Here is a 22,232-nt window from a genome sequence, read left to right on the forward strand (position 1 = left end):
AGGCGCCATTTTGTCCCATTTGTTCAGTTAAGTCCTCTAAAGAGCAACAGGGTTTCAAACTGGGATTAGGGTCTCTGGGGTGGAGGGAACAGGAATGGTGTGTGTTGGGGTGGCCAGTCCCAACACATGAATGGGACAGGGAGGATCGGGAAGCAGCAGAGAGACTGCAGCAGCCCTGTGCCGAGATATGGCAGGATCTGTCTCCCGATCCGCCCTTAGGGGAAGAGAGAATAGGATTGGGGGGGGAGGAACACGAGGTAGGTGAACTGGGGATCCAACTCTCCCCCTTCTTTTTTAACAAATTAAGAATGGAATGAAACAGCGGAAAAAAATGACCGACTGAAATCCTCCCCTGAACTTGTAAATCGTAAATCTTTCTCACAACTCTTCCCCAGAAATCAAGCACCGAAACATCTTCCCGTGTAGTAGCAGGAAAATATTTGAAAATAAATTTAACAAAAGGCTTTAAATCCCTTTTATTAAAAGAAATGTTCCCCAAAACAAGGTGGGACTTAACTTGGATATAAAACTCCCGTTGAGCTGGAGACAGGCGGTTGCCCATTATATCAGGTCTCACAGCTAAATCACCCTCTTCGAAAAGGATAAAAAAACCAAAAAAAACCAAAAAAGCGAGGTGAAGCCTGGTCAGGCGTAAGAAAAAGCGAGATAAACGTACCTCTGAAGGACTCAGGCATAAAACGGGGATATCAAAGAGGGGTCTGGTGGAACTTCTGCTGGTCCGAGGGCTTCGCTGCTGCTGCGCAGCTTGAAGGTCCGTCGGTTATCAGCAGAACCCAGGAGACAGAAGCCTTCCGGACCAAAAGGGCGACCGTCCCTGGAACTGGTCCCGAATGCCGCTTGCAATCCTGGAGAAGGCTGGTCACAGAGCAGGCAATCTCCAGGAGCCGGTCGAAGACTGGACCCGCTGGTGTCCAGTCTGTTCGGGGGCCAATTGCCAAGCAGCGGGGGCTTTTAGCCTCTCAGCACGAAGCTCAGATAGCTGGTACATCTGAGGGTCCACCAGAAGAACGGGAGGGACACTCGGGCTGCTGAAATCCTGCTCGTTTATTGAAGGGTCGCAGAAGGGGCAGACAGGGAGACCACGAAGCAGAAGGGAGGTAGATTCCGAGAGCCCCAAGGGGCGAGGTGAGGGATCTTTTAACTGCGTAAGGGTAGGAGGGTTTAGAATACTAGGGAACAATCGGGAAAAGGCTAAAGGGAGGGGAGATATAACATTAACCAGTGGGGAAAAGGGAAAGGAGTGTTCTTGGTAGAAGAACCAAAGGGAAAACATGGAACAGAGAAGATTCTAGGCTAAGGGGCAGACTTGAACAATAACTGACAGGACAGGGGGAGGGTACAATTCTCTTACAAAAGGGGGTGGGGAACTCATACAACTGCTGTTTCCCATGGCAACCCTAGACTGCCTTCCCCAACCCCTCCCCCTACACTTACCCCTGGGGAGGGATGGGCTTTTGGGGACATCTTTCCATAACTGCCTCTGAAGGCCTTTAAATAAAGTTCCCCTTTTATATTACCTCCTTACTAAAATTATCTCAAGTTCTGTTTCCAGGTTGGGAAAAAGACAACAATCTTTGTCTTTTATAGCTTAAACCTGTCATAGCTTAAACCTGCTATGATCTGTTGGTTTGTAAGGTTTGGACTAGCTTTTTCTTTCTGTATAGGTGATAACAGAGAGTGACACTGGAATACCTCTGTGGTGTGGAGGTTTCTTACCAAACAAGGTGGCAGGGTCCTCAAATCTTGTGTACCTCACACAATTTTACTGCCACTCATTTACAATTTCTTTAGCAAGTATATTCCTATGCATGGAGTAACACAGGTCCATAAGCATTTTCTGTTATGAATTAAGTGAATATGTTATTTGTGAGCTGAACATACTCTGTAATAGGTAGACATCTCTTTGAATACTACATGTCTTTGCTGGCTATGTAAAAATGGCATTAGGATCAAAGCCTTTAGATTTAATTCTGGTATTTTGTAATCCAAAGCTGCAGATTTTTTTAAAGGCATAAAGGTGTCATAAGTGAATTTCCATGGGATTTAAACAAGCCTGCCATTTCTGTCTTTGAAAACGTACTTCTGGGATCCAGCATGAGAACAAAATGGATTTTTTTTGTGTTTCTCTTGTTAACACATTAGCAACCTGTCTTATTTTATATATTATCCATGTATATAGAAACACAACAAAAGCAATAACATTACACATAAATGTCATTATTGTTGACAGTATACATAGATAATCCTGCAAATGTTTTTCCAATGCAGTGTACAGGTCAGGGAAGAGAATAAACTTTTCTCTTACACTTGTGAAATGAATTTAATGCATTACAGTGTAAAACTCAGTGCAGTTGTGAAATATGCTAATTAGCTGTCACAAGTACCACCAAAATACTTTCTGTGGCTGTTCTCACACTATATTAGCATAGCTCTAGAACCAGAGTGAAAGTTAAGACACAATTACAGGCTACAAAATTATTCTGCAGTAGTTGTGGCATAACATACTCTGAGTTTCCAGCTGGCAGTGCTCAAGAGTGTTTTGAGAGGAGAAGAAATGCTGCTGACCTAGTTCAATTTTTATGATCAGTCCTGTATTTTTGTTCTCTGAAGTATCAATGTTACATGTTAAAAAGGACTGAATGTTTTCATCAGTCTTTCTCGTCTCATCCAAATGCTCTTCCCTAGAAAACATAGCCCTTTAACACTGAGAATTGTAACCCAAAATGGTAAAATTATTCTCTGATATTTCTGTGCAAGTCTCTTACTGGAAAGGAAAGAACATGGTCTTGACTTTTGAATAGACACAGCTTTCTGGAGTTAAAGTGTTGACTGTGTGAGACAGACACCACAGATGAAACTGTAAGTGAGATTTCTTCCTCTGTGTCCTACTTATGGGATGTATTTGTAGTAATAGCCCTACAGGATAACTTTGATAAAACTATTTTTGTGAGCAAGAGTAAATATCTTCTGTTGGCGCATTTTTGGATTCATGCAAACAGCCTTGGAAGTGTTGCTGGGGAGAAAGAGAGCAGACAGATTCTGGTTATTTTAAAATTCAGTGTAATGCTCACCCTCTTATCTGTGGTCACAATGAATAACTGGCCTTCATGGCAGCATCATCCATTTGTTGCATTGCTGAATGTTAGATTGAAATTCCACCAAAACCAAATGCCAAGAACCAAGTTTTAGATAATGAGCAAATAGTTACAATCATCCACTTGGGATAAACTTTTTCTCTTGTTATCTATAAATCTCAGCAGCAAGCCATCCTCTGCAGAGAAAACAACTAAGAATAATTAATTATTGTGAGGTGAGTCCCTTTCCCTGGAATTCTGTTTTTTCTATTCATGCTCAGTAAGAGCATGTGAGCATTTCCCCTCACTCCCACTGCACCATCTCTATGTGTCCACTTCCTTAATTCCAGATCATCCTTTGCCTGTACAGCAAAAAAAAGCATTGTCACCCAGCTCCCTGAAGGACTCCTGGTCTTCAGACACCCCAACTGTTCTTCCAGCAGTACTTCACCCCTTCTCAAGTAAGAAAGAAAGGAGCAAGCAGGGATGGGGAATGGGGGATGTATTCAACACAGAAAAAGAAGGAGTCTGCTGCTGATGGAACAAATTGCTATCTGACTAAAAGGGGATATAAGTAAGGAAGATGTGGCTTACCATGTATTAATTGCAGGTGTAGTAGCTCCTGAAGTGGAGCTGTGTTCCAAGGAAGAGATACGGTTGTTCTTCTGAGGCCATCGTAATTTGAAAAGCAACTGGACTACTGTCTTTAAAGACCTGCAGACTCTTATTTTCCAAGTGTCTCTTTCAGCATCTTTATCGTTTTGTTGTCCCCACAGTTTTGTGGTCATCACTCTAACTGGGTACTAATTAATATTCTAAGCATGTGCTGTGTGAAACAACTTCCTTTTATTTGTCATAGACTTGTTGTGTGATGAATTGATTTTGTGCTTTTCAGCTCTTGTTTTGTTTTTGATTATTACATTGGTAATCATCCTACAGTAACCTTTTTCATGCCACTCACAACACTGTAGACTTTTATAACCCTACTCATCTCTCTTTCCAAGCTGAAGACCTGTCGTCTCTTTAGTCTCTTGATGTATGGAAGCTATATCCCAGCCCAGTCTTGCCAATCTTGTAATGAATCTTAATCACATTCCCTCCTTTTCTTGCCCTGCCAATAAGAATATTTGTATGCATATTCATGCACTAAATTTGGGGATAAAACACATAATTTTCCTTGGTGAAATGCACTTGTTGTAGCACAGGTTGATATGGAAAGTGCCTGTTGCTTTTATATAAGGCAGGCCAGTGAAACATTTGACTTCATGCAAACCTTCAAAGCCCACAAAACTACCTTAAGTATCCTCAATATCTTATCTTAAATATTATTTAATTTCATAAGTACATGCAAGTATGCTTGCAAAATAAAGCCTTCTTTCAAGCCATTTGTTTAGATCTTTCCTTCCCTCCTAAATGGTACTTTTGTACTTCCTCACAATTAGAATTGACAATGGAAAATCAACTGGAAAATAGCAAAGTATCCACAACGGGGGAATTGTTATCTTAAAAACTAATTGTGAAATCCAGTCTAGTTTTTCAAACCTTTAGGACTGGAGAAATGTATTTATTGGTGGCACCTGTCTTTCAAGAAATAGTTGTGTACTTCATTACAATGCAATTTTAGTTTTTTTGGAGTTAATTTTTATCAATTTAATATAAGAAACTGAAAGAAGCACTTAAAAATGACTAGGAATTAGGAAGCATGGGGCTGAGACAGCCAGCTCTTTGTCTAGCTTCAGGACCACAAGACTGCCACTCCAGCTTGACTAATCAGATTTGCTGAAGTATTGTTCAAAACCATGCTACTGCAGTAATGCTGGTTCTGGAAGACAGACTAGAACTTTGGTGATGGTCTGCAGTTCCTGCATACATGTTCACCAGACAATGTGCAGCTAGCTAAATTTTCCTTATGCAATGCTGAATTGTGTGTGCAAATATCTGCATGCATATGTGTCTGCATTCCAAGTGTCTTCTACAAATTAGGGCAATATCCTTAATGTCGCATGTAGTAACTGGGACACCACTAAGTCAGAGATTTGATTAATAACTATTCATAGAAATGGAAAAGGTATCACCAAAAGATACCATGACTCTCACTGCACAGTACTTTGAACTACTGCTTAGGGTGTCTTGCTTTCAAATTCTCTGCTGCATTCAGATTCCCCTTTAAAACAATTTGATCTAGACATTTCCCATTTTGGATGTGTGTACTGCCTCTTGTATATCTGAGTAAAAAGATGACTCCTACAGAAACCCTCCAGTGGTTTTGTCTGTTGTGTTTAAATTCAAGCCCTTATGAAGAAAGGGGAAAAATTACATTAACTTTGAATAAAGCAAATCATGTTGGATTTTGTTTTGGTAGTGGATAACAGTTTGCTGAAGTTTTTAGCCTTTCAATTCAGCAACCAAACTATGGAATTAGTTATTTGCACAGCCCCAGGCAGAAGTAATTCCTAGAGTGCCTGACAATATGCTTCTCAGGTTCTCCTCATGTTTCCCATACTTTTTATTCTCAGAATCTTGCATCTTTTTTCTTCAGTGCAGAAGAATATATGTAATTTATCATTAATGCAGGCCTTGTCTCCATAACCGTTCATACTGGCAGAATGCATTAGTGAATCACCCTGCAGCAAAAATTTCACATGGATCATGTGTGGATGCAAAACCATATTTTTGTCAAATTATCTAGTGTGCAGCAGGGAAGTGATACTGATTTTGCACAAAATGTAAGGTGTGTGATGATACTTGATCCTCTGCAAAAGCTAGCCAGTGTGTTCTTTGAAAAACATAGGTGGACTAAATTTAGCTAGCAGTGTGAGCCTGTACAATATTACCACTATGTTCTATGTTACAGGGCAGCTTAAAATTGTATCTATTCCATCATCAGATTACAGTCTTACAATGGAAATTCTATCTTCAAAAAATCTATGTGTTCTCTACTAGGATCAGGCAAAGCAGGAAATAAGCAGTGTTGCAATTTCAGGCTGTCAGTTTGAACTACTGGACTTCAGGCCCATTTGTGCAGGCTGACCAGTGTCTCTTAGCCAAATCAGAGGTTAGAAATTGTCTTGGTATCTGCTTTGTTTGCCCCATTTGGCTGCTTAGAGCCTTATACAGAAAAAAAAATACATGGCATCCCTGGTCCATCTTCCACCTTTCTCAGGTAAAAAGAGATATGGAGGCACATTTCTCTCTCCCACACAGCAATAATTGCCCAGAAGCTTTCTACTGACCAGCACCTGTTAGTCTCCAGTCCTGCAATAATCATGCATGTGTCTATCCTTCATAGAGCAAATAATAAAATTGAGGGCTACTCAGATGAAATTAAAAACTCCAGGTGGAAGGCTTCAGCTTCAACCTGAAGTCTTTAGGAGTTACTTGTAACCTCCTACAAGGAAAGTTATAGCAAAAAAATAAATGTGTTTTAATTTTAGAGATCTATTGCACCTCTTGGTTTGCAGAATAAACATCTCATCTGAATCCAATTAGTGCAAGAAACTACACTGCTTGGCATACCACCAGGACTCCTCTTACCTGACTTTGGCCAAGTAAAAGTGAGATTTGTAAGCTAACCCTTTAATGTACAGGCAGTAATCCCTAATAGTAACAGGCACATCCAAGAGTAGTCCAACCCTTCCATCCTGAACTCTTTGTTAAACACAAGATGACGTTTTATTTTGGAAGCAGTTACAAGAGGATACCTCAACTTAGGGCTGCACAGAGAGAGATGCGCCTTGCTACTAGACTTGCAATTCCAAAGTGTAGAAACATATAGTAAAATGGGTAACATACAATAAAAATACACAATTGTAAATCATATAAAGTTCATATATTTTAGTTGCCTTGTAATTTTATTGCTCTAGCTGCATGCCTTTATTTTACAAAATGAAACTTAACAGAAGTCTATAAAAACATTTTAAAAAATCACATGTAAGAACAGGCTAGATCTATTACTATAACTATTTGGTTGAACTTTATTTCATCCCCTGAAAGTTTTCTGATGTTAGTAAATGTTGTGGTTCAACCCTAAGCACAGCTAAGCACCATATAGCTTCTCCCTCCTTCTCTCCCTCCATGGTGGGATGGGGGAGAGAATAGAAAGAACAAAGATGAGAAAACTCATGGGTTGAGATAAAGACACTTTAACAGCTAAAGCAAAAGCTGTGCATGCAAGCAAAACAAAACAAGAAATTAAGTCACTGCTTCCCATTGGCAGGTTGGTGTTCAGCCATTCTTGGGAAAGCAGAGTTTCATCACATGTGAAGGTCACTTGAGAAGGCAAATTCCTAGACTCTAAATATCATCATCCCCCTTCCTCTTTTTTTCCACCTGTTTATATGCTGAGCATGACACCATATGTTATGGAAAATCCCTTTGGTTAGTTGGGGTCAGGTGTACCAGCTCTGTCCCCTTCCAGATTCTTGTGCATATAAAGCCTCCTCACTGGCAGGATGGTGTGAGAGGCAGAAAATCCCTTGGCTCTGAGTAAACTCTGATCAGCAGTAACTGAAACATCCCTGTGTTATCAACACTGTTGTCAGCACAAATCCAAAACAGAGCATGCTAATAGCCACTGTGAAAAAAATTAACTCTATTAATTCTGTGTAAAAAAAAAAAAGCAAATTAAATATGTAAATTAAATTGGTTATCAGCAATTCCATTTCATGTCATAAGATATCAAAAATTTATAGATTTATAAATTTAAATGCCTCTTTATAAAGATTTATTATAGATTTATAAAGGTAAAAAGAGGGTGCATTAACTTTGTTTTCCAGTACTCATTCTCAGGCTAAGCAGGAAGATGTCTTGGACTGTTGTTTGTTGCAGCCTGTTTTTTTTTTTACATATGTATGCATGTTAGACAGTCATGCCACCCATGTTAAGCTCTTACATGTAGTGTATGTTAGCTTACTTTGAATAGAATAGATAAACTTTTGAGTGGGAATATTGACCTGCTAGAGAATAGGAAGGATCTGGACAGGCTGCATTGATGGATTAAAGTTCAAGAAGGCCAAGTGCTAGGAACTGACCTTGCAGTGCTATAGACTTGGGAGAGAGTGGTTGAAAAGCTGTCTGGTGAAAAAGACCTGGGCTTGCTGGCCAGATTGTGCCCAAGAGGCCAAAAACGGCAGTGGCATTCTGGCTTCTATCAGTAAAAGTGTGGCCAGCAGGACTGGGGAAGTGATTGTCCCCAGGTACTGGGCACTGGTCAGGCCACTTTTTGAATACTGTGTTCAGTTTTGGGCCTCTCACTACAAGAAAGATATTGAGGGGCTGGAGCATGTCCAGAGAAGGGCAGTCAAGCTGGGGAAGGGTCTGGAGAGTAAGTCCTGTGAGGAGGTGTTGAGAGAGCTGGGGTTGTTTATCCTGGAGAAAAGGAGGTTCGGAGGGATCTTATTGATCTCTACATCTGCATGAAAGGAGGTTGTAGCCAGGTGGGGATCAGTCTCTTCTCCCAGGTAATAAGTGACAAGAGAACATGGCCTCAAACTCCACCAAGGGAGGTTCAGATTGGACCTTAGGAAGAATTTCTTCATGGAAAGGGCTGTCAAGCATAGGAATGGGCTGCCCAGGAAGGAGGTGGAGTCTGTCACTGGATGTGTTCAAACAAACCAATCATATGTGGCAGTCAGTGCCATGATCTTGTTGACAAGGGGATGTCTGGCCAGAGGATGAACTTGATCTCAGAGGCCTTTTCCAATCTAGATGATTCTGCAATAAATTGATAACTTAAAAATTGGTGGTTATATAATTCTAAGTCTGTTAAAACTTCAGGTGCTAGGATATTTGGAATAAATAATGGAAAATTTATAATATGTTCTCTTTCAAGCAACTGTCAATCAAATATGCTAGTGTTTGACCCCGAATTTTTCAGTTTATTTTTCCTGCTTGCATTGTATAGCTTCAATTAGAGAGAATGAAGGAGGAGGGGTGAACAGGTTCACACAAACCTGTCCTTATTAGATGACTAAAGACATACAACCATACAGTCTTAAGCAGATAACAGTTTTCAGCAGATAACATCATGGATGACAGTTGCCAAGGCAAATTATAATAATTAGGCACACTGGCTATAGTGCATCAGATTCTGAAGTTCAATTGCAAGACAAATCATTCAAAAGAGTTTCTTAGAGCTGATTTCTAAATTTAGGGTAATATCCATGACAGAACTGTGGTGTGAACACTAATACATTTTAGTAGGATGCCACAGTGTGAAGTAAAGCAACCTCAATAGTGAATAAGAATTTTCTTCCCTTGTTGTAGGTTGGGTTGATTTAGTTAGGGGTTTCAATAATGATAGTTAGGTTTGTTCCTTGTACTTCCCTATTTTTCCCCTCACAGTGGTTTGCTCCAAGTTGTCTACCCTGAAAGTTCCTGCCACTCAGATCCACAGTTACATGTCAATCTTCTCACCTCTCCCTGTTTTCACCTTATTTGGTTCTGTCAGTCAGGGGTTGTCACTCCCTGTTGGGGTGTCAATCTTGTAACCACTCCCAGCTTCTTTATGAAAGTTCTGCATCAATCACCCCACCTTAGCCTTTCTATTCGTCCCAGAACACTGTACCCACCTCTGTTATCTTACCATTGGTTGTTATTATCAATGCCGTTTCTCTATCGTTTGTCCCCATTGGGCAAGCCAGGTTTCCACCCCTGTCCACTCATCCTCTACTTAATCTGTTGTTGTTCTTTGTTCTCCGGCATTTTGCATTGCAATGCTCTGAGAGCATTTTGTTCCAACCACGCATGAGGGAATAAAAGTTCTTAGGGCTCGCAAACAAAGTGTTCTTCTCTTGTCCCTTCATCTCCTCTCAGCGTGTGAAGCCACCAAAGCTGCATTACCCACACCGCAGTGTTCAGCATTACCAGGGAGGCAGACGACATTAACCTGGAATACCCACACACACATGGCAGCCACCCGGCCTTACACAGGCAGTGCTAGCCAGCGCTTCTTGACTGCTTGAGGTCATGGCAGGTAGCCGCCGCATTCCCTCACCAGCAGGAATTCACAGAAAACTTTAAAATGTCATTAGAAAACTCCTCTTACATGTATTTTTATTGTTGTTCACAAAATTGTTTTCACTTCTAGAACGGTCTTGACCGTTGTAAAAAACTTAGCTAATATATTTCACACATTTGACACTTTTCCTGTGCCAGTCTTCAAACACAGGGTGGTTCTACCATAGACCATAAACTGTTTTGTCACCTAGGTGTCACACGTTTCATGTCACAGCAGCTGGCACTGCCACACACTTAAGCATAGATTATCTCCTTGAACAGAATACTGAGCTGGGCACTTTTCTTTCATTCCAATATATGAAAGTATATGCTGCTGGCACACATGTTTTTATGGATTTTTTGCCTGTTTCCTTTGGCCAGCTGTCTATAGAGGAAACGAGCTAGACTACACCCCATTAACTGGCAAAATTAATACATTCTAAGGTAGTATTTTTGTCAGGTTTGCCATTCTAAATGAACTTCTGTCTGTCATGTGATTTAAATTCTTTCCAAAGTTTCTGTTCCCCATTACCTCTTCAATACAAACTTATTTAATTTGGAGTTTAGCTCCCCTTCATCTACATTTGATTAGGAATTTCCCAGTATGACAAGGAAATAATGAACTAAATTTGAGTCACACTTGCTATTTTAGTGGATGAATACACTCTTTGCTTCCTTAGCATATTACTGATTGGTCCTTGTTCTTCTACTCTGGAAGGCAATGAGATTTTCTCTTATGGGTTAGGCTCACTTCCCTGCTCTGTAAAGAGACAAAATGAGGCAAAGGACAAAAACTTTTAGGTTTCTCTAATCTAAATTAGAAAAACATCTAGATTTTTCAAAGGAAACCATATTTATATCTTAGTCTTTGGAGATTCAGACATCTATTCCATTTTACTGTTTTATGTTATGATTTTCTTTCCTATTGCTATACTAAAGGCATTTACGGTCTTTGAAAAAGGAAATGCTAACTGCTTGCCACTGAATATGTCTTTCTTAGGTTCTAAAATTACTTTTATTGACTTCAGGTTCCTGGGGTTTTTTCATTCCTTAGTTTGCTTGCACCCACTAGTGGGCTCAGTATCTATCAATAGCAATCAAAAAGCTTATCTTTACTGAAGATTTCATGCTTTTTCTGCCACCAGCACAGATCTGTACTAAAAAAGAGCACGTGCTAATATTGAGTCGCTACCGCAACTGTAAATGAAAGTGTGTGATGCTGTATCAGACAGTAGCAGTGGTGTGAAGCGCTGGTACTAGCACAGCACTGTGTCCTCAAAGTTCCACTGATTCTGGACTCTCAGCTGCAGATTGTGTTGGCTCCAGCAGCAAGAACAGGAGACTGAAGATGTTAGTGGCCTTTCTCTCGCTGCTTCCCTATGTTGGCTCCATTTCTCAGCCAGATGCCAGAGGAGACCACAGAGATTTGCTACATATCTATGTAGAGTTGGTGGAGATATGTGGGTTTTGGAGAAGGAGTGTGGGGAAGGAGAATGTCATAACTCATGTGTTGCAGTAGAGACCCACAAGTCATCCACAACAGCCAATCTTTATTCTTCACAGGTCATATTTATATAATTTTCTAAAGGCATTGTGTTTAATTCTAATTGGTTAGTTACTTATGGCAATTCAGTTCATTGGTTAGTAGTTGCTAGTGTATGTGTCTGTCAAAACTTTCCTTTCTAATGATGTTTACATTATTTTTTGTGGATACAGAATCAGTCTCACAGTTAGAAGACTCTATTTTTACAGGTGCATATTCCTTTCTCACGGGAACTTTTTAGGCTAGCTGTTAGCTGTACTTAGCCAAAGTAGAAGACCTGAGCCATGATTTTACAAGGGTAACAAGGTTCTTATTTTATAAGGCTTTACCTATATGCAACACTCATGGGATGAAGGAAGATCAGAGAATGACACAGTCCCAGAACTAAATTGAGCTGTAACATGTAGCATGTTGATCAAGAAAAATTCCACTAGCTGGGGGCTGGAGCATTAATAAGAGTAGAAGAGGGGGATGTGTTCGTGTTGCTGAAGGTTGAGCTCTCTGACATTCCCTTCCTGAGGAATACATCCTTGCCTAATCAAGATATTCAATGTTACATTGGTGGAACAAATGTAATAGACATTTGTTCTGTTGGCTGTGGAATGGAAAGATGTGCTGTTGTAACTGTAGAGGAAACTTAGTACACCATGGGTAAGCCAATAAAAATCTGTCTGCTCTTCCATTTACGATGGAAGGGGTAGCATTGGTAAAGCTGATGCTGTTTGTGAGTCCATCTGCCTAATATTTTGGAAAAGAAATACAGTAACAGGATTGTTGTCCCAGTCCTGTTCATGATGGAACACAGGACAGTGTGTGGCACTTAAGCCTCTAGCAAACCTGAGCTCACAGATGTCCCATCTGCAGGCCAGCTTAGGAATTGCATTATCACTTCTGTGTTCCTTCTGATTGTGACATTAGCAGATGATTAGTGCTCTTTGTGATATTTTTTAAGACCTCTCTTTATTTGAATCAGAAAATACTTTCAGTGAATAAATTATATTTTTTGAATTTGTGCTTTAAGTGTGCCTTTTTTTGTTTTTAACGTATATACTCAAACTACCTGTGCATACAGTCAGTACAACCATGAAGGGATCTTTTCACTGGATGATGAAAACTAGCCTTCCTGACTCTGCAGGACAAGGGGCAAAATGTTTTCTTTCCACATAGGAAGATTTAGAAAAGTATGTTCAGTGGCTCTTCTGTGCCACACAAAGTTTCATCTTCACTGATATACTCTAAAGAACCTACTTATTAAAATCCTACTGAAGCCTGATTGAAACAAATATATTTGTTAAGCTAACACTGCTGGAGTTGAGAAATACCTGTCCCTGGCAATGAACTCCAGAAATGCTTTTCCTTCTTTCCTTCCAAGCATAAGGAAGCTTTCAAGTTATCTGCTCTAGAGTATGGTCTGATTATATCTGTATGGCTACTTGCCTGCACTAAAAGGAGGCAAATAAATATGCCTTTACTATAAAGGCACTATTTTGTTCCTCTCTCTCAAGTTCACTTCCAGTAGGAAGATTTCTATTAACTGAAATGAGTATAATCTTTTTCCTGTCAAGTTTCTATAATAGTTCTGTAGACACATTGAATATTGCCAGTGACTTTTCAGAGGGAGTAAATATTAAAGAATAAAAGGTGAAAGTAAAAAGACTAACAGTAGTTCGGATACTGCATGATTTATTAATTGCCAGTTTGTGTCTGGTATCAACTGTTAGCTAGCCTTTCTGATGATTAATCTTTATTGATGTATTTCTATAGCACTCTGATTTAATAGATATGAGGATAACTAGGAAGACAGGTTGTGCTTTTTATGCTTTCAGTTTTTTTGTTTATTCTCATAACCTTTCTCAGCTCTTGTTCCTATTTGAAAAAGATTTGTGGAGCTGATGTCAACTTAACCTACTATTAATCTTCTAGTCCTTTCAGGAATCACACTTGCCTTTTTAGGATAGTGTCATATATATATTCCATAGATATTCTGTGATCAGGGAGTATCTGGGGTTTCTTTACATGCAGAGGTTTCCAACTTATTGTTACCGTCAAGTTTTAAAATGATTAGAAATGCTTCTGCATTTGAATACTTCTGAATTAAGGTACAAACAAGACCATATGTCAAAGTAAATAGTATGGATTTTATTTGATAGCAAATATGAGAGCGACAGAGAGAGAGAGAAAGGAAGAGAAAGCCATAGAAAAGAGGTGGAGGGACAGAAAGAGAGTGACAGAGAGAGAATAAAGAAAATATCACCACTCTGTGGATCCCACCATCATCCCATTGATGCTCTCCAGCTGGTCTTTTGGTGGGGAAGGTCCCCCTGAAAAGCATAGAATCTGATGAATTAAGATATGCTCAGGCCAGGTGGGAATGCCCAGGTACCTGCCCTCGGCAGGGGACAGTTTGGCAGTCTCTTGCAGCAGACTCTGGATCTATTGCATCACTTTGCATCACGTGCAGTCCAGTGGTGCAAGGCCTCAGGAATAAGTCTGAGGAGCACCTTGGGGGGTCTTTAATGGATTATGACACTCCTCAGTTGCCTCTTATGTGAATGTCCTGTGGATTATGTGGATGGCCTGTGGGGTTGGAGGTTTCACAGCTGGGCTGATTCGTGTAAGGGAGGATGGGTGTTCACTGCAGAGGTTATGCCATGCACCTGAAACCTCTTTCCCCACCCTCTGTTGCAGGAGGAGTCTGTGTAAACCTCTGTGGGCTGTGGTCTCCCCCATCCCAAGCTCAAAGAGAGATAATTCTCAGTGCAGCTGCTAGGCTTGGCTTTCATGTGGATGCATTATTCTCCCTCAGCCTGAGATGATTGAACAGTAGTGTCCCCTTTATCTTACCTAGGCAGCTTAATTCACAGTCCAAAGTTCCAGTCAGGCATCTCCAAGGAGGGGTAGGCTTCTGTGGTTCTAGCTTCTTTTTACAGTTTCTGCTATAATGGGTAAAACTCCTTCATAGCAATATTCAAAGCATGAACCATTTCAATCCCCGACACTTATTTAGCTCATGTGTTTTTCTGGATGGTACCTACAAAGTAAAATGTGCTACCAAGTTTTTCTCATTCTTATCATGCTACTTCTTGAATGCTGTCTTGTGGACTTTATACATTTGAGCAGTTTTATGGTTTCCTTATGGCCACTCTCCATCCCAATGTTTCTGCACTTCATGCAGCCCATTGCCTTCTGTCTTCTGCCAAGACTTCATGTTCTCCTAATTCTTTCCCAAGGCCTTACCATCTCCATTGTGACTAACAATGTTCCATGTGGAAACTATCAATGCCTCGTTAAATACTATTCTGCTGATGAATCCTTCCTTTCCTTTATTTAAACAAAAATAATCACTAAACCATAGAAAGATGTCAAATTGGTCTGGTATAGGTGTATTCAGACTGAATGCATCATGCAGCTCATACGGAGTGTATTGATCATCTACCATAACTGTGTTGTTAGCCATTCTCTTACTACTCAAAATCTGTGCATTAGGTATCTGGTCTTTTAGGGATTGTCTTTTACGATTACTATTGTAGTAATGACTTGCTGATAAACAGAATTTTCCAAGAAATCTCAGGACTGTTCTGAAACAATGCCACCTTGTGGCTTCTGGAAGATCACCATCTTTAACAGTGTTATTTCATGTACTTAGGTGGAAGAAAGGGCATAGCATAGTTGAATTTCCAATAATTCACAAATGAAATCTGCTGCCTTTGTTTTCCAGCTTACAAAATGTATGAATGAATCCTAATAGTTGTACACAAAATTGTTCTTCCATGCATTGCATTAAGCTTCTTTTTACTCTTCTTTTTTTTTTTTTGTTTTTCCTTAGAGGGAATTAAAATGGCTGTGAAGTGTAATATAAGGGTGACAGAGATTGTGAACTCACTAAGATGTAGCTTTTACAATTTTACAAAATTGAGCATGGTATCATGGTAATATTAGGTAGCAGGCAGTAATATTTAGGATGTGCTTTGGAGTCTCTGCTGACTGACTAGAAACTGAATCTCAAAATTATATAGATGAGTTGACTTTGAAACAGTCTTATTAATGTTTTACATGTATGTCTGATGCTTGTCTTCTCTAGGGAGAAAAATTTGTTTTAAAATATGGTGGCACTTTCCTCTTAAGTATAACAATAACAAAAAAGATATGTGACAGATTGCAAAAACTGTTGGGTTAGATTTCATATTCCATATTGTAAAGGAATTTTGTAGAGTAGATGATCAAAATCTCCTTTTTTGAGCTCTTTTTCTTATTTGTCATCAAAGTTGGACTGTCACTATAAAAACCAAAAATATTCATGTTTTATCAGCCAAGAAACAAATATGTTAATCCTGGTTTTGTCACATGTTAATTTTTTTTACTTTCTTCTTTCCTAAAGTTGCTATGAAAATGCAAAAAACAAGGCAATATGGGCATGAAATCTATCCTAAATAATGTGGTTCAGTGCTAGGGAGGGTGAAAAAGGACCAGGATCTGGAGTGCCGTGCAGACTTATTGCTTTCCCCAGCATGAAATTGGAAACCTCCGAGTCCCATTTAGAGCAAGTTCCACAAGACAGGGCTCTCTGCCATCCAGGTATGGGGCCCAGACTCCCTGATGGGTAAAGGTAGTGCCAGCATGCTGGCTGGAAGGAGCAGTTCAGGAGGAATTTAATGAAGCTGGCTGAACAAGATGGAGCTGTATCCATTACAGCCCTGCTTTCATGGGATTGAAAAACAAGTATAGTTTTCTACATGGCCCTTCCAGACTGTAACTTCATTCTCAAGATGAATGAATTCCAGCAAATTTGCATGTACAGTATGATGAGAGGACAATGAGCAATGAGATTCAAGGAACCAGGGAAACACAACAGACTGCAGCTCTGAGACAATGCTACAGTTCCCTTGGTTTCTTCCCTCAGCTTGGTTGCTTATCTCAAAAAAAATGACAGCTGTTTCCTTTGATAGAGTAGTCTACTCTGACTATAAATAGTATTTCCATTTTGTTTTCTTTATATCTCACATGATAAACTACAGGAATATAATGTAGCATGGGGAAGCACAGGAAGTTTTGGATAGAAATTTGTGAGGATGCTGGCTAGGAACATTTAAGATATTAATGTGCTTTTGAGCCTTCTTTTCTGATGAAGGGAGTATGGATTCATTTACAGCCTGCTGAAAGAATTTGAAAATGTATCAGAGTCATCTCCCATACAGATGTCAAAACAAATAATTTTGTACAATAGGAAAAACTGCATAATATTTGAACAACTACATGGAATGATTCTAAATCCAGGTGAAAATTTTAAAGGACTTTGAGTAACTTATAATTTGGAATTATAATTATTCCAAATTATTATTCCAAACTTATAGTTTGGAATGAAAAGTAAAATGAGAAAAGTATTTTCAAAATAGGAAGGGGACAGGCATCTTCTTTTGGAGGCAGGCACGAGAAATGTATTAGGAATATGAACTGGGGACTCCCATAAAAGCAGAGCCAGGATGCTTGTGGGAGAGGCATTGTCCAGGGCAGGGATGGGGATAGAAAAGGGAATTGTGGTGAGAAGCCTCCAAATTGAAGAAAGCTGAAGAGGGTGTTGGAGCAGAATAGAGCATGCAGATGATGGGGGTTTATTTCTTCAATAGTGTCTGCTTCCTTCTTTCCTCTCCCTTCCCAGAAATGAGAAATCACACAACTCCTAGAGTTCATCCTTGAGCTCCTCTTCTGTTTTAGAAGACTCATTTGTGTGTAGTGAGATAGCAAGATGGCTTCAGGTCTCCCCAGGAGGCTTCAGGCACCCGCCTCTCCTGGTCCTCATGTACCAAGGGAGACAACTTGATGCACAATGGTCAAAGTGGACCTCTGGACGTCATCGAGCCCAACCATTCCCTCAAAGCAGGACTGCCAGTGACACTGGGTCTGGTCAACTGTGGCTTTGTCTAGTAAAGTTTTTTTCTTAGGTCCAACGTGAAAAGTTGCGGTCCAGGGTTATGTACTTGTAAATAGGGTTGAGGATGTTCCAAGCAGTAACATAGGGTCTTTTTGTCAATTAACAATGGGAAACACTTTTTTCTTGTCCATTTCTCTGCCTTGGCATATTTTCTTTCTTTGTCACATGCATAATGGTACTAGTGGTTGAATAGGGCCAAGGTAACACTGAGCAATTCCTAATTGGTTTGGTATGCACATTTTGACTTGCCTTGGGGTCAAAATGAATGTTTGCTCCTCCTCTGTTTTCTAGTGATGCTCCATTGCTGGAGAGAGAAGTTTGAATGTTTTTCTAAATTGACTGTCCTTTTCAAAAATAGCTGCCTTTATTAGTAGACCAGTAATCATTATTAATCAGGATTATACCATTGGCAGAGGCAGCTAAATTTGGCATTTGAAATCCCAGAACAGGACTGGGAATGTAAAATGCTGTGAATGAAAGAGATGTATTTCCTCATCTATAATTTTCTTTTCTTAGTGAGATTTCTGCAGGGAATGCAAAATCATTGACTGACAAGTACAGTCTCTGAAAGTAATTTTTTTTCAGCATGTGATTTCACTTTAGACCATTTTAATGCTGAGTAAAGATTTACAGCATGAGAAGAGTGTACAAATTCCTAAAATAGTGTAAGTTGGTTGTGTGGCCAAAATTTAATGTTCTGAAAACAACTGTAATATTCCTAAAAAAAAAAACAACATTGTGAATAATTGAGAAATAATAAAATATAGAAACATTTTGTTTCTACTAGACCTTGTGTTTAGGAATATATCACATGTTGAGGCTACCTCAACACAAAATAATTTGTGACCAATTAGAAGGTTTGCAACATGAGTATTGTTTTATTTTGGTAAAAGTTGTTGCTAATTGATTAGTGCTCCCTATGTTACTCTTTCTATTTTTTCCTGTCATCACCCACCCCTGTTGAAGGCAACAACCAGTCAAGCATGAATGTCACCATAAATGTGAGTGGTCTTCCATTGGTTTTGTCATTTATTCCATTTAATGCGCACCTATACACCTAGTTTCCCTTTTAGCCTGGTTTCCAGATTATTTTTATAACAGATCAGCCATACAGGAGAAAATGATAAAACTGGACAAAAACTGTAGGACTTGCTGAATAGAGATCTAGGCAGAGCCCCTTCCCAAACCTACCAACAGTTATATTTTGTGTACATGAATTCACTCTTGCTGCTCCAAAACTCTGAGTCCTGCAGCATTCCTTAGGTTGACCTGAAGGGCAATACTGTTTTGCTTGACACCTGAGATTTTACTGTAAATAGAAGAGACTTTTCTTATATTCTTTGTAGAGAGCTGGATGGTCTTTCATTTACTTTCAGACATGTTGCAGGGTTCTTTCTTACATTTTCCAGTCTCCCCTTCAGGGACAAATCATGAAGTCAAGCTGCTTACAGTCATGCTGCTGCTTCCCTTCTTGGTCTGAAAGGTCAGCAGTGGCTGCCCTTTGAGAAAGACATAACTGAGTCTTTCCACACTTGGTGAGGAATCTCATCTCTAATCTCATCTCTATCTCACTCTCATCTCTAATGAAAAAAGCAAGCCATCATAATTTGATAGAGGATTTTCATATGTTCCCTTCAGCTCCTGTTATAGTCAAGCCAACATGTATAAGAATCATTATTTTTGTAGCCTCCCTTAATACGTCTGACATCTGCACATTTCAGTGCTGTCAGGTGCTGCATCCTACAGCTCTCCAATGCTGCCTTCACAGTAATGATTCTTATTACTTTCCTGGATTGCATGTTATTTGCCATGCACTGCAGACATTTTCTGTGAACTTTTTATTCATGTACTGTAATTGTTTGCAGGCCATAGGAGAACTATTCAGTTAGCACTGCTCTCTGGAAGAGTCTGTCAGTATAATTTTTGCTTGCTTGTTTGTCTGGTTAAGTTTGACTTTCTAGGAAACAGAAGTCTAAACCCAGTCTCTCCTTAACAGTTTTGGAATTTACTAATCAGTTTCAGCAAAATGGTGAAGATCTTGTTTAATATGTTCTGCAATTAAATCTTGTTTAATATTATCTGCAAAAGAAGCTCCAGAGAACATTTAGTCCTTATCAGACATTGTAAATTTCTCATCCAGAGCAATACTTATGAAATTCCAGCATCACTTTTGCCATCTTAAGCATCAGAGAATTTAATGATCAGTCCAAATTCCTCTCTTGTATGGGTTCTCTGTTGCCTGAGAGGTGGTCAGCTCCTTTTATAACCCCAGTTTATTTCTCTTAACACAGTAAATCAACTTTAGGACGTAAGTAGCAGTCACAGAGCTTCGCAAGATCCACTCTGGACAAAATACTTGTTTTGTATTGTAACCCAAAATTTGGGTTATCTGAATACAATTCTGCTGCAGAATTATAAGTATACTTAATTAAATCAACATAAAATTTAGAGTGAATAACCATTTTTTTTAGTGATGTGAGATACTTTGGTTAATTGGAAATTGCTATATGTGTAAAGTGCCAACAAATATTGAAGTCCATCGCATTCTTTGCAATATTCTTGGTGTACATTGTTACAGATGTAGAGGAGAGCTTAAGTCCTGCCCTTGACTCAGATTTCTGGCAGTAGCTCTGTTGGGGGTAGCCTGCAGCCCAGATCACTCTCACTCACAGGCTCTTAATAATGGTTGATTAGGTCTATTACAAAATTAATTATTTATTTAATTAACACAAATTTAACAGACATAAGACTTTAACAGATGACATACTACACAAGATAAACAAAAGAAACACTCCTGCCAGACAATAGACAGTGCACAACTGAGGTACCTATTATTACAGCAGGTGAAGAAATAGTATGGATTAGGATTCCATGCAGTTTACCATCTGATTGCTGATGGAGCACACATAGGATCCTTCCTCTCAATTCCCAGGAAAGTAACTGCAGAACTTGCATCCAAGCTTGTGGGAGAAGTCCTGCACATTTCCAGGGTGTGTATAAAATGCTTCTACCTCCAGGAAAATTTGTATAGTTTTTATAGTTAGTAAAGTAATGTGTCTCACATTCAGGAATTCCTAGCTTATCTATGTCTTGCTCTCAAGGCGAGATATTTATTGTCAACTGGGGATCTCACCTCCCTGGTGCCAGAGATAACTCACTGCTCAACATCTATTCAGCCTGGGTTATCTCACCAATTCTTGTGAGAGGGAGAATGTCCAGAGCTATGCACCAGCTGATTGATAGCAGATAAGCTCTTCTGTGGCAGGAGGGAATGTTCTGCTACATATATATAAGAAGCATAGGAAATAGAGTTAGCTAACAATCCTTAGCCTCAAGACAATGTGACCACCACAAACACATGACAGAACTTTAGTCTAAAGTTCACCAGGGCAGTTCTGCAAAGTTTAACTTATTACTTCTTTCAATGTGTCTTCCAGAAGAAACTGTTAAGATAAAAAATCCTTTTTTATTTAATGGCTTTACCTGGTGAATGTGTGCATGTTAGCAACATAATAGCACTTGCAGATACCCTCTTCTCAGTGTTAATTTTTCCTCCTTATTTATTTAATATTGATTAAAGAAAAGGACAATGAGGTTGGGCCAAAATATGCACTTCTGTGACATCTTGCAGCTGCCGTTACAGTGGGTCTCGACTGTCAGATAACAGAATCACAGAATAGTTGAGGCAGGAAGGGCACTCTGGAAGTCATCTGGTCTAACCACCTTGGTTTCCAGAATGAGATCCTTCTTCACTTTCAGGACCCAAGGTGAAACTGACTGGCCTGCAATTCCCTGTGTCCTCCTTTTTGCCCTTCTTGGCTAGAGAAGTGACTTTTTCTTTTTGCAGTCTTGCACCACTTCTCCCAGTCACCATGTTTGACTGTTAGGAGTGTCCTTACAGTAGCATCAGACAGCTCCCTCAGTGAGCTTGTGAATGTGTCCTGTCAAGGCCCATGGGCTCACATCTATCCAGTTTGCTTAATTATTCCCTGACCTAATTCTCTTCCACCAAGGGTACACCTTCCTTGCTCCTAGCCTCATCCATTGTTGTCTGGAACCTGAGATTCCTGAATCAGATCAGATGTGGTTATGTGAATTTGTTCAGACTGTTGCCATGGCTGAAACTAGCAGGTCTGATAGATAAACTTGGAAATGCATTTTAAATTATAAGCATTTTCTGGGTGAAAACACAACTTGAGTAGGTATCTAAGGACACTTTACAACACCTAAGAACAGCTGCAGATTTTCCAGATGGTACCTGAGAATGGGTCAGAATATGTGGAAAAACTACATGGGCCTTTATAGTCAATACTGACAAGATCCATAATACTAGAGACTTTTTATGCAGGTCAATGACCCATGCTAAAAATTTCTCAGTGAGTATAGCAAGAAGACGTGTTTAGCCAGGGTTTTGTACTGATATAGTTCATTAAAGACATTGCCACACTGGCTAAGATGCCATTAAAATTGTGCTTACTGTTCCACTGAATTTGACAGTGGATAAATCCATCATCCACTCTCACTACTTAATAACCAGCTGTCATAGTCCTTGTAATGTAATACTTTCATTATATCCAGGAAGAAATAGAACACACAAAAGGATAGCAAATGATCCTGGGAAGTCTTTCTCAGACAGATAAATGCTGCTAAGAATAAAGTAAGTTGCTAT

The 22,232-nt window shown here is 39.6% G+C and overlaps 1 protein-coding gene across 1 annotated transcript in view; it reads left to right on the plus strand.

The window, feature by feature from the left end:
* Positions 1-22,232, plus strand: part of ADCY1 (adenylate cyclase 1) — a 161,197-nt gene that overhangs the window by 53,127 nt on the left and 85,838 nt on the right. The gene's annotated exons all lie outside the window — the stretch shown is intronic.

Source organism: Vidua macroura, chromosome 1 (genome assembly GCF_024509145.1).
Source record: "Vidua macroura isolate BioBank_ID:100142 chromosome 1, ASM2450914v1, whole genome shotgun sequence".
Taxonomy (NCBI): Eukaryota; Metazoa; Chordata; class Aves; order Passeriformes; family Viduidae; genus Vidua; species Vidua macroura.